The sequence below is a fragment of the Mesocricetus auratus genome, unplaced genomic scaffold, assembly GCF_017639785.1.
Source record: "Mesocricetus auratus isolate SY011 unplaced genomic scaffold, BCM_Maur_2.0 Super-Scaffold_4256, whole genome shotgun sequence".
In the NCBI taxonomy this organism is placed as follows: domain Eukaryota; kingdom Metazoa; phylum Chordata; class Mammalia; order Rodentia; family Cricetidae; genus Mesocricetus; species Mesocricetus auratus.
The window spans coordinates 76,134,143-76,148,238 of record NW_024429182.1 but is presented as its reverse complement, the minus strand read 5'-3'; the positions used below and the strand labels follow the sequence as shown (position 1 = coordinate 76,148,238).

The 14,096-nt window shown below is 43.7% G+C and overlaps 1 protein-coding gene across 2 annotated transcripts in view; it reads left to right on the top strand.

Moving 5' to 3' along the window:
* Tnrc6a (trinucleotide repeat containing adaptor 6A) overlaps positions 1 to 14,096 on the top strand; it is a 164,795-nt gene that overhangs the window by 13,505 nt on the left and 137,194 nt on the right. The window lies entirely within an intron of this gene.

Below are 14,096 nucleotides of genomic sequence, written 5' to 3'. Positions count from 1 at the left end.
GAATGATAAAAGGTATGTTGAAGCCCATAGCGTAATAAAGAGAGAAACGGCTAAAAAGATGTTCCAGATGTAGGAAACAAGGTAGGCACGGAGATGGAAGGTCAGATTTCTGGGCAGAGCAGGCCATGTGTCACCACATGGCCCTACAGGGGAAATCTGTAAGAACAGAGAGAAAATTGATGGAAGGAAAGGAGGGAGGGAGATATAGGAGGAGGGATGAAGGAGATGCTAAAGAAACAGGGTAGGAGGCCAGCTCACCCAGCTTGAAGAATTCAAAAGGGGGTCGACCAGATGGCTCAGCACATAATCCTGCCTATCACCAAGAGTAAAGATTTGAGTTTGCCTGAGGGACCCACCTACATGGTTGAAAGAAAGAACAGCTCTAGGAACTTGTCCTCTGACCTTCTACCCCACTAGTGCTGAGAGGATAGGTGTATACCACCATGCCAACTTCTTAACTGGGTTCTGGGAGTTAAACTGATCTCTTCTTGTTCATGTAGTTTAAGACTTTACTGACTGAACCATCTCCTGAGCTCCAATCCTTATCTTTTATATCCATGTTCCTAAAATGAAATCAATGTATCTATAAAATAGTCCTGTAGTTTTGTAGTTTCTGTGGCAAAAGCAATGAAAAAAAAGTCACCTGTTTAAGCATTTCATAAGTTTGAAATGGACAAGAAAATAAAAACTGACTGCATACTGCTGTTAACAGTGATTCAAAGATTGTCAGTCGTTTAACAGGATAAAGCTGAAATTCGGTTAGTAGGACATAGTCTATCTTAGCTCTATCATTTGCATACCATTGTTTACTAATGTAAACATTGCTTTTTGTTACTACTATGTTGTGTTGTGGCTCTGATTAACAAAAATAGATTAATGACTAAAATGTGGTTCACTGAAGTGTAAAAGCAATGATAAAAATAGTTCCAACCATTGCCACAGAAGCTCAATGAGAGAACAGGGCTTCCAGATCATCTGTGATGTGACGATTTCACCAGAGCGGCTGGCAGGGAAAGTGTGAATGAGAAACAGGGCTGCAGAGATCTGAAAATTGGATTTTACTGAACAGGAGATTGTCTGTGCCTTATCTTCCATTAGCAGCTTTGTCAGGTAGCTGTGCGATTCAGCCAGAGGTCTCACATCCTTTCCAAAGTGGGATTACCTGTGTGACTAACCAGTGTTCTTCAGTCACATGCAAAATAAGCTGGGGTTGGAGCTCAGTGGTTCAGAGTTTCCCTGGTGTGATCAAAGCTTTGGGTTTGTCCCTGTACTTAAAACGAAAATACTGTTTCTAGTTTAGTAATCATTCAAATTTAGAGCATAACTTAATTGTTTGATTTTATTTCCATTGCATATTATTCGGTGTGTGTGTGTTTGTGTGTGTGTGTGTGTGTGTAGGTGTACATAAGCCACAATGCCCATGCAGAAGTCAGAGGACAACCTGTGAGAGTTTTCTCTGCTCTTACCATGTAGAACTCAGAGAACTCGCGTCAGTCTTGGTGGCAAGTATCTTTACCCGCTGGGCCATCTCATGGTCCCCATATTTTATTTGTAGCTGAGGAAGCAACAGTAGAAGGCAGGACATGGTGGTGCAGGCCTTTAATTCCAGCACTCTGGAGGCAGAGGCAGGCGATCTTTGTGAGTTCCAGGCCAGCCTGGGCTACCTTGTAAGATCCTGTTTCAAAACAAAGCAGAACAGACTCAGCAATGCTGGGCAGGATGCAGGTGGGAGGGGCTCAGTGGATGAAGCATTTGCTGCAAAACCTGAGGACAGAGCTCAGATCTCCATACCTGGCATGAAACCAATGCAGCACCAAGCATCTGTACTCCAAGTCTCCCTGTGGTGACATGGGAAGCAGAGACAAGAGAGTCCCCAGAAAATGCTGGCCAGTGAGCCTGCCTACACAGCAGTGACAGTAAGAGACCCGAGATTTTCCTCTGACCTCCACATGTTCACCATGGCACATACATGCCCACCCTCACATAAGAACACATGTGTGTGTGTGAGCACGAGGGTTATCTGAGGCAGACACCAAACAAACATGGCTGTTACACCACCAGCAAACCTGTCCTCTGTGAGAAGCCAGTGGTAGAGAAAAAAATCACATTCATATAGTACATATGTGTGACGGGTGTAGAATGGGGTCTGATGGCACAGGGCTGCAGTCCCAACTGTTTGCAAGATGAAAACAGAAAAACTGCACGTTCAAGGCCTGCCAGGCTGCAGCGCGTGAGCTCAAAGCGAGCCTGGCAGCATAGTGAGATTCTATCTCAAAATAAAAAGTACAAACAATCATTGAGAATACAACTCAGTAAAGCACTTTCCCAGCCTTGGGCAGACTCAAGATTCAATCCTCATTGCTGGGGGAAAGGAAAAAGAAAACCTTGATGATCCTGAGGAGAAGCAATCGCTAAAAGTGAAACCCAGAGTCTGTTTTGCTGTTTTCATGTAATCTATTGTTTTGTGAGACATGACAGATTAGAAACAAATTCTAGGACTGGCAGATGCGTTGGCTCCTCTTCCAGAGAACTTGGGTTCCATTCCCAGCACCCATAGGGTGGCTCACAACTGCCTGTAATCCCAGTTGCAGGGGATTTGATGCCCTCTTCTGGCCTCTGCAGGTACTGAATTCACATGGTGCACCACGTAGACATGTATTCACAGACGCACTAAATAAAAATATTTACTTGAAGAAGAAGCTTATTGAGATGCTGCTGAAGCGGGGAAGGACTGCAAACCTGTCTAAGAAGGCTTAGTTTACATACTGCTACAGTGCTGCTAAGTAGCCCACTTAAGGAGCAAGGATGTGCTCATCCGTGTCTGTAGAGTGGCAGGGAGGCCCTTTGCATCCCAGCCCAGCCAACTCAGGAGTCAGAGCTCAGACATGCAGGGACCAGCTACATACTTTCCAGTACCACATACACAAGGTCAAATGAAGTCCTCTTATTCAAAAATTATTAAGACTTTCAATATGATGTTCAGAGAGCATTAAGTCAAGCACAGGCCCTTCCTTAACACAAGGCTCTCTGCAAACCCAAAGTCACACGGTCACAAAGTCTGCCCATGACTATGGGTCATGCCTGTACCTCATATGGCTTTGGCTGAGTTCTTTTTGGGGGGGAGTTAGCTAAGATAGCTGTAGCAGTTCAACTCCAATTCATGAGTTAGGCCAAAGCATGTTCAACAGTAAAGACACAGGGGCAAAGACGTGTAAGCGCTTTTCAAATCTCTGCACTGGGCTTGGAGAGACGCCTTCACGGGAGGGGCAAGAGTCTTACTCTGAAAGCATAAGGACATGAGACTGAACCATAGCACACATGTTAGAGAAGCCAGGCACAGCGGCATGTGTCTGTAACCCCAGCACTGGGAGGCAGAGATGGGTAGCTTCCCAGGGCTTGCTGGCAAACCAGTGTGGCCTAATAGGCAAGCTGACTCAGAGAGACTCTGTTTCAAGGAAATAACACAGAGAACTATAGAAGAAGACATTCAGCATCCCGTTTTGGTCTCTGCATGCAGACACATGGATATGCACACTCCTGTGCATGAACCATAAATACACCACACACACAATCTCCGGATGGTTGAATCTACTACCATCTCATTGGGCCTCAGCAAGCCACATGACCAGCAGCCCAGGGACTGGAAGGGTGCTGAAACAAAGGGCATGAATGCAGGGATGCCCTCGACCTCACTTGAGTACTCGAAAATAGAAACATCTGAGTGATAAGCTGCCAAGTGCTGCACTTGCTAGGGGTGGTTCCTGTTAACAGTTTGCAGACATCGAGGATGATGAAGATTGCTAGCACCCCCCTTCTTCCCGTAGTGTGAGCCTTTCCCATGTATTCTGTGAAGCAGTGAGCGGTGTGGCTCATGCTTCTGCACACCAATGCGCACTGGCTGTCCAGTGGGGACAATACACATGAGAATATTTGGAAGGGAAGAGGTGTTACAATTTCTGTATAGCATTAACAATGACAGAAAAATCACAGGCCTGGTCCTTGTCATTTTTGGAGATGGGAAGAAATGTTATCTCTGATTTCAAGTGGTGTGTCAACATGCTGTGGTCAGCGGCTTGGAAAGACCAACTGGAATAATGGGACATTCAGTACTGAGAATAAGACACCAGAAAATTGAACTCGAAGCAGGAGGCTTTGGCAGCGGGTGTGGACACTTTCCTAACACTGAGCTGCTTTGTCCTTCAGTAAAGAAAAGACACCTCATTTGACATATTAAGGGAAGCATTTAAGAGTTATATAAAATGCCCAGAAATGTGGAGTTCTTTCTAGGGATGAACCCAAACAAAATACTCTAGAAACTTAACATGCAGCTAGCTACCTGCCTAGTTAAAACATCTAACCCTCCAGCCTTGGAGTGAGGTATGCCCTTAGCAGCTAAAGAAAAATGGTCTTCTGTGGGACCACACCCCTATTTCTAGGTAGGTACTGAACCAACTGCCAGGGCTACCAAATATTTGCTGCCTCATTTAAAAGCAAATCGTTGTTAAAACACACTAATTTAATAGGAAAAAAATAGATGAAATTTGTCATTAGCCAAGACATAGACAGAGAGAAAGACAAAGATAGGTGAGTATAAACAGATGCACACACACACACACACACACACACACTTTTGTGTATGTGTTCACATGCGTGTAGGTACACATGTGTGTGGAGGTGTGCATGCTCATGTGTGAGCATGTGTGCAGGGGCCGAGGTTAACATCAGGTATCTTCCTTGTTCACTCACCAACTTATTTATTGAGACAAGGTCTCTTAATCACCAAACTCACTGCTTCAGCCAGTCTAGCTGGCTCTGGGGAAGCTTTGCTTCTGCTTGCAGGTGCTGGGACTACAGGGAGGTTGGTTACCTTATCCACCTTTATTACAGCATTACACGGGGGCTGTAGATCCAGATTCCAGTCCTCACACTTGCACAGTAAGCACTTTACCTACTGAGCCACCTCCCCAGGCCTAAAGAGAAGTTCAAAAAAGATTTTTAAAGGTGTTTTATGCTTGTGTGTGTGTATATGCCTTAAGTAAATGTATATGCATCACATGTATACAAGTACCTGTGGAAGCCAGAAGAGGGCATCAGATAGCCCAGAACGAGAGTTACAGGTAAGCTGCCTGAAGTGGGCTAGGAATCACACCTGGGTTCTCTGAAAGAGCAGTAATCACTCTTAGCCACTGAGCTATCTCCACAGCCCTATATATAAAATTTTAAGGTTTGTTTTATTGTTTTAAATTATATGTTAGTATGTATCTGCATATGGGTATGTGCACATGAGTGCAGGTGCCCTCAGAGGCTAGAGGTGTTGGATCCTGGAGCTGGAGTTACAGACAGTTATAACAGTCTGATATGGATGCTGGAAATAAAACCCTGAGCCATCTCTCCAGTCCTCAGCTTTCACATATTTTGTCACGTTTTAAAATTATCTTTTCTTTGAGATTATAATATAATTACATCATTTCCCCCTCCCTCTCCTCTCTCTAAACACTCCCACATGCCCCTCCTTCCTCTTTTGAATTCATAGCCTCTTTGCAGCATTGTTATTATATATCTATACATATGTAATATATTACAAATATTTGATACATGTAATAACATATTATTGTGTATATATATTCCTAAGTACATAAATACAATCTGCTTTGTGTAATAGCACCCAGATGTTTTTAACTTTTAGATCTACTACTTTTAACCTAACCCACGTTGGTTTAGTTTTGTTTCATTTATGATGTGTTAAATTTATGCAGTTGACCTATTTACACATTCCTCATCCAAAATCATCTAGATTGAAAATATTTGAAAAAGAATTTTTGACACTGGGTGTGTACATATATGTTCTTATTATTTTCTAGACAATGCAGTTTACAACATTGATATTACCTTAGATATTTTGAGCAATCTTGAGATGATTTAAAGTGTGTGGAAGGGGAGCTGGAGAGGAAGTTCAGTGGTTAAGTCCACTTGCTGCTCTTCCAGAGGACCTGAGTTCAGTCCTGAACACCCACAGAGTGGCTCACAAACTTCTTTAACTCCAGTTCCAGGGAATCTGGTGGCCTCTTCATGTCTCTACACATGCAGGCACTCACACATACACACATACACATGAAATAAATCTTTTTAAAAAGTACACAAGAAGGTGTGTGTCACATGTATATAAATATTACACCATTTTATATAAGGGGCTTGAATATCCATGGATTTTGGTATCTTATTGCAGGCTAATCAGAACTAATCTATGACATTAAAAAGAAGACTACATTTCATCAGCTTTTTATTTTTTTCTGCCCAGTTTGCATTCATTCCCTACTTCTGCTAGTTTTTTTTTGAGGTACCTCCTCTCCCCAACAATCTCATCCTATGTAGTTCTATGGCTTCTCTTCATGTTCAGGGAAAGGAGTATGTATGCATAAGACTTAAGCCTGGATAATCAAAGTCCCTGGTCATAGCAATTGTTTCAGGGGAAAACATATGATCATAATTTTTTAAAAAATCCCATGGAACTCTGACTCTTTGGGACAAATTCAAATTTGTGTTTATTGTGAAAATCTTGAAGTCATGGGAGATTCAGAACAGAGACAATGCTGAGGTAAGAGACCTAAAACAATGTCACTTGAGTTCTTTTAATGGTGACATTTAACCCAGTTACAGTTATTGTAGTTGATGTTTCTGCTCATCAATTTTATTTATTTCTGGGTTGTTGGGGTTGGGTTCCCCCCCCACCCAGTTTTTGGATATTTATTTTTAGGTATGTGAGTGTGTTGCCTGTGTGTTTGTCTATGCATAATGTGGGTGCAGTTCCCCCAGAGGCCAGGTGAGGGCTCCAGCAGGAAGCCTGGAAGTGCAGTTACAGAAAGTTGTGAACCCGTGTGGGTGTTGGGAACTCAACACAGATCCTCTGCAGAGCAGCAAATACTCTTAACTAATGAGCCATCTTTCCATTCCCTTACTTGTGTTTTTATTAGTCTAGACTATAGTAGCTCTCAGATATACATCTCTGATACCACCTCAGATTTGAATTTATTTGGTCTGAGGCATCGTCTGGGCATTTATCTCTACCTTCCAAGATTAAAGGCCATCACACATGAACTCAGGTCTTTCCTTGCCCTAACTCCAACATAAAAACCTGATAAAATTCTCATTGCAGATTTTACACAGACAGAGTTTCCTTCCCAGTCCTGACCAATCTTCAAGTTCAGAGCCTTTCCCCAAGCAAATTATGTATTCCTTTGTTCAAAAATTAGCCTAATTCTCCTGGCTTTAGCAGGCAGAAGGACAGTGTCTGACCCAGCCAGGACACATGCAGTCCTGTAATTGATTAGCTTAACAGAGGCCTGGGGAGAAAGACCTCACTCTCATATGGGTGTACATCTCACCTTGGCTTTCCCAGAGGTCTTCTTGGGAAGAAGAGCCAGGACTGTTCAACACCATGTTTCCCACTGTGGTTTTGTGGGAACCTCTGTTCTGTTCACAGTTCTCTTTCCTATTTGGGATTAATGATGGACTCCTATGTAAAAATGTATATGGATATACATATACTTTTATCAGTTATTTTGGTGATGTGTGAGGGCATTGTGAGGAGTAGGCATCAAAATGAGAAATGCAGAAAGTGAACCCTTGAGACTGGTGTAAAAGGAGTCTTGCAGACATGGCAGTTCATCCTTGATGCTGAGCCTCAGGCTATCCACAAATACACTCAACAGTTACCTGCATTCTAACCAGTGCTCAATTCACTAAAACCATGACCTAAAATCCCAGTCCCTCCTAGACCTTTTACATAATTCCCAGATTCCATTGCTGCATTTATAAATTCAGTACATCTTGTCTAGAGCTAACAGTGGCTTTTTATTTGCAGCCACGTTACCTTGTAAATTTCACCAAGTGAATTCCCCTAAATATTAACATCACTTATGAATTTGGTTAATGGATATCTCCCTGGCATTGGCATTTTAGCTACAACTACAAACTTAAGACTCTGAAGTGTTTCAAATAGCTGACAAAGCCAGCTCATAATTAATCAGATAACTGCTTAATGCATAAACACAATTTACAAACTTAAGGAGTTATTAACCTGGAGTTTTAAAACATTCAGTTTCACTCTAAATCAATCAAATTCTTCTAAATTCTTTTAATTAAATCACAAACACCTATGTCTTTGCTTTCTTGAAGCAGGGTCCTTTCTATGTAGCCCCAGTTGGCTTCAACCTGGTAGGTATCCCAGGCTGGCTCCAGCTCATGATTCCCCTGTAATACCCTTCCTTGGATTACAAGTGTATGCCACCATGCTGGACCACAGATCTCCTCAGTCACTCTTAATCCAAACTCTGTTCCATTCACCTCTGGAACTAGTTAGCTAACGGCTGCAAGAGGGAGACTGCTCTCCTTGTGTCCACTGCTCTGTGAAGGTCAGAGGGCAACTTTCAAAAGCTATTCCCCTCCTCCTCCATGTGGGTTCTGGCATCAGAGTCAGGTCCTTGTGTTTGGTGACAGGTACCTTGACCCACTAAGCCATCTCTCTGGCCCAAAAGTGTTATTATTATTATTAGTTTTGGTTTTTGAAACAGGGTTTCTCCGTATTGTTTTGGAGGCTGTCCTGGAACTCACTCTGTAGACCAGGCTGGCCTCGAACTCACAGAGATCCGCCTGCCTCTGCCTCCCGAGTGCTGGGATTAAAGGCGTGCACCACCAGTGCCCGGCCCCAAAAGTGTTATTTTTAATTGTGGTTAAATATATGTCATAAGAGATGATTAACCTTAACTATGAAGTGTCTTCAATCACTGGTCTCTTCCCCATTTCTCACTTACCATCTGATGTTGATGTTAGAAGCTGTCTTAATTAGGGTTTCTATTGCTGTGATAACCCATGATAGGACACATTCCTCTGGAGAACTGTCTACATCATGTCCAAAAGCAACCTTGGGAGGAGAGGGTTTATTTCAGCCTGCAGTTCATAGCCCATCATATAGGGAAGTCCGGACAGGAACTCAAAGCAGGAACCTGGAGGCAGGAACTGAAGCAAAGGAAATTGAGAAACGCTGCTTACTGGCTTGCTCCCCATGGCTTGCTCAGCCTGCCATCTTATAGCACCAAGGACTATCAGTCTAGGGGTAGCACTGCCCACAAAAATTGGCCATGCTCTACCATATCAATAATCAATCAAGAAAATGCACCACAGACTCTTCAATGTGGTCAACAGTCCTGGGAAGACTTGACCCCTGCCAGGTTCACTGACTTGCTGTTTCTGTTCCCAGTGGCTCCCTGCCTAGTCTTTTCTGTCAATTCTGGGGATTGAATTTAGTGTTTTGTGCACACTCTTATTTCCCGTGTCTGGACTGTGTTGTGATTTTGTTCCTTCAAGCATTTTAGAGGTAGGTTCGAGTCAGGAGTTGGCGCATGCCTTTAATCCCAGCACTCAGGAGGCAGAGGCAGGCGGATCTCTGTGAGTTCGAGGCCAGCCTGATCTACAGAGAGAGTTCCAGGACAGCCTCCAAAACAATACAGAGAAACCCTGTCTTGAAAGACAACAAAACAAACAAACAAACAAACAAAAAAAGAAGTAGGTTCGAGTATCATCTCTTTGACAAGGTCCTCAATCTAAACTTACCCCCCACCACACCCTTGTGTCTTATCACCATAACCAGGTTCATTTACTTTACAGTACCAACTTCTTTATGAATGTTTTGGAAATCGTGTGTGTTTGTACGTGGAGGCCAGAGGTTGATTCTGGGTGTCTTCCTCTGTTGCTCTCCATATTGTTTTTGAGACAGAGTCTCTTACCAATTCTGGAGCTCACCAATTCAGCTAGACTGGCTATGGAGCAAACACTAGGGATCGGCCTGTCTCTGCCCCGGTTAGCACCAGGGTTACAGGTGCACACCACCACACCTGCTCTTTACACCGGTGCTGGAGATCTGGACTCAGGTCCTCATGCTGGCATGACAAGCACTTCACTGACTGAATCATCTTCCTAGTGTCCCCTCCTCCATCCCACACAGCTTCTTCTTTTAAAAACAATTACATTTTTAAGAAATTATACTGAAGACCTGGGATTTTTGTTGAACACCTCTTTAGCACACAGCGGCACTGTGTTTCGTCACAGCATAGCAAAAACAAAAGGCCATTCTGTTTGTGCATCTGTGTACTGTTTGGTTTCTGTGTTACCGTATCACACACTGCTAACAGAGGTTAAGCCCCATTAAAGCGTAGACGTCATCTCCCCTAAGGCCTATGACCTCCCCCGTCATGAGTTTTGGCTTGCTTACAGGACCAGTCATGAATTCCCTCAAAGCCAATTAGAAAGTGGTTGGTTACTCCCATTACCTTCATGTCACTACTGCGCAAGTGCACACATGCTTCCCTGAAGGGTCCAGTGCTAGCCAAGGACATTAATGTCTTTTCTCCCCCTGGTGGGATTCAGAGCACCTTCCACCACTATGAAAGTTAGCTAGCAGGGAGGAAGTTTCCCAGTTAGTTCCAAACTGAGTTCTTTATATCCTAAAACCAAAGTACATGATGGAGAGATATTATTAACTTCAAGGAAGAAGGTGGAAAGAGGTACCTCCTATGGCTTTCCTATGTATGCTTAGAGGCACACACATCCATATACCCACATTCATGCCACATACACTAGATAAATAAGTAAATAAACAAACAAATTTCTTTTTAAAAAAGCAAAGAAAGTGGGTGGGCAATGTTCCTGTAGGGAGAATGTAATTACTATGGGAAGTTCCCAAGTAGAGAGGCAGAGGGAATCCACAATAACAAGAATGTATGGTCTACAGCAATAGACTCCAGTCCACAAATCTCCCCAATAACACTGAACAAAGGCAGAGATTTGCCAGGAATATGTTTGTTTGTTTGTTCGTTTGTTTGTTTAGTGTGCATTGGTGTGAAGGTGTCAGATCCCCTGGAACTGGAGTTACAGACAGTGTGAGCTGCCATGTGGGTGCTGGGAATTGAACCCTGTCCTCTAGAAGAGCAGCCAGTGCTCTTAACCAGTGAGCCGTCTCTGCAGCCCACGGGATATATTCTGAATGATTTCAACTCTACAGAATTCAAGCACTTACTACTGAGAGGATCAAGGGTCTGCAGGGGAACCCAGAGGGGATTCTGGGAGGCTGCTCATACACTGTCTGTATTCAGGTGCTACTAATAATCAGTGTGTTCTGTTTGCGAAAATCCACCACGTGTGTGTTTTCTATATGAATGTTACATGCCAATGGGGTTCTAATTCAGAATCAACTGTCTTATGCCTAGTTGGGATATGCTCTGAAATCTGTTAGTTTGCTTTGCCCTTTACATCCTTAACATCTTCTATAATGCCTGGCACGTTGCAGGTATTCAGTGTGTGTGTGTGTGTGTGTGTGTGTGTGTGTGTGTGTGTGTGTGTGTGTGTGTGTGTTCGCGCACGTGAGAACAGGTGAATGATTAAACAAATTAGTCTCAGGTCTGGGGAAACGCCTCAGTGGTTAAGCAGGCTTGCTGCTTTTCCAATTGATCTAAGTTTGGCTCCCAGCATCCACTTCAGGTGGCTTACAACCACCCACAGCTCCAACTCTAGGGAATCCAACCCCTCTTTTGGCCTCCAGGGCCATACATAGCATACGCACTCAGACACATAAAATAAATCTTGTCTTAAGATGTTAAAACAAGCTGGGCAGTGGTGGCTCATGCCTTTAATCCCAGCACTTGGGAGGCAGAGGGAGGTGGATCTCTGTGAATTGGAGGCCAGCCTGGTCCACAAAGCTACATAGAGAAACCCTGTCTCAAAACAAAACAAAACAGATGTTAAAACAAATGGATTTCTAAAATTCTCCCTCCCTCCCTCCCTCCCTCCCTCCCTCCCTCCCTCCCTCCCTCCCTCCCTCCCTCCCTCCCTCTTCATTGCAGGGCAGGGAATGAATGGTACACAGGGGCTTGCTCACGTTGGGTAAACACTGAACTACATGCCAGCACTTCTGTCCTTGAGATGAGGTGCTACTGTGTTAGCTCAGGCTGACCTCAAACTGGTGATCCTTCTGCCTGAACCTCCAAAGTGCTGGGGTGACAGATGTGTGCCACCATGATAGGCTGAGTCCCTGTTCTCTTAAATGCTGTGCGTCATATTTGATCTCTTTTGAGATGGTCATCTTGGAAAAACTGAAGCACCAGCTATTTTTAGTCATTCCCTTGTTTTAAAGACTCCTTTGTCTTGTTGCTTATATAAGAATAATAAATTCAAACTCACCCAGCAGACATTCAAATGGTTTTAGGCTTTAGCGTCAGGAAAGCAAGTAAAATGAGGATAGAAACTGTCTGCCAAATTTGGCAGCCTACAGGATCTTGATGGTGTTACTGGAAGCCACATTACTGGGGCGGAGGCAGCAGATGCCAGACTGCAGCGGTTTGAAAGGAAAGGAGCTGTGAGGATCTGCAAACGGAATGCTGGCCCAGAGAGCTGCCTGACAGAGCAGCCTCGCATAATAGCCGGAAGGAGTTGCTAGCCTCTGTCTCCAGCTGCAATAAAATAAAGAGAATACTGATAAACATTTCTAATATTTCCACTTCAAATTTTAGGTTTGTTTTTGCTTTTTAGTGTATTTATTTATTTAGTGTTTTATAGCCAAAGCTGTCCTGAACTCACTGTGTAGTCAAGGATGACCTTGAACTTCTGATCCTCCTGCCACCTCCCAAGGGCTGGGATTTCTAGTTTGGGCTACCACACTCAGTTTATTCAGAGCTGGGGATTGAACCCAGGACTTCATGTATGGCAGGTAAATACTCTAGCTAATAGCTGCATCCCTGGCCCTTTGTTTCCAGTGTTTGTGTGAGCATTTATCACACAAGAAAGATTAGCGTTTTCATGCTTAAAGGAATCAGCAGACAAGACTAGTTTCTTTCAGTCTTTCAGTCGTTCATGGAAGTGGCTGTTATTTTTATGTTGTTTGGTTTTGATGGTGGTCTTTTCAAGATAAGTCAGCACTTGTTGGCCCAGAACAAGATCCTCCTGCCTCAGCCTCTTCAGTGCTGGCTGCAGTTACAGCCATGTACCCCACATGAACTCTGATCACTGTTTTGTTTGTTTAAAATTTTAAAGTGTGTAATGTGAGCCGGGCGTTGGCGACACATGGCTTTAATCCCAACACTCCAGAGGCAGAGGTGGGAGCATCTCTGTGAGTTCAAAATCAGCCTGGTCTACAGAGTTCCAGGACAGGCTCCAAAGCAATACAGAGAAACCCTGTCTCGAAAAAACAAACAAAAAGTGTAATGTGAGTGATTGGATTGTTTTGCCTGTGCACCATGTATGTCTGTGCACCATGAAGAGGGGGTTGGATCCTCTAGAGCTGGAGTTACAGATGGTTGTGTGAGCCTACTTGTGGGTGCTGGGAATTAAACCTAGGTACTCTAGAAGGGCTGTCAGCACTCTCAACTGCTGAGTCATCTCTCCAGCACCTTGATTTTTTTTTTAAAGTGATACCCTTTCTTCAAGAAGGTAACAGCTAGAAGATTTAATTTCTGACAAATCAATTAATGGATATAGATAAGTGGCATTTCTCTTAGAAATCAATGTCAAAAAGAGAACCAGGTATGGGTGACATCAGGCAATGTCCCAGCAGCCTGACTAGACAGGATCTTAGAAATCACCTGGTTCTGTAGCTGTCAGTATAGTTCACAAAAGGAGCAATTGTGTAAGGTGACTCATGAAACCTATGAACCAGATGAGCTGGGTTCTGCAGTGGAGTCTCGAATGAGCCCAAATGAGCCATGAAAATGGCTGCACCAGAGACAGCGGGCTATCTCATCATCTTCCTAAAGCATGGGTGCAGATTTGTGTTTCTCCATTGCACAGGAGCTGACATTGGTTCGCATTTAGGGGCTGCAGTGGTTACTGGATTTTTGTTGTTGTATTTTATTATAGGTCTTACCTTGTATAAAATTGGTCTTTAACGTTAGTTTTAAGTTATCACTCGCCTGGCAGCTAAGATCTTAACTGGGTAGTCTGCTTCCAAAGGCCAACCGCTTATCCACTGCACTCACCTGCCTGCCGTGGGACCCTCAAAACCAGCTGTCATGTTCTGCGGTCCAGCAGCTTCCAAAGCGTCTCCTTCCTCC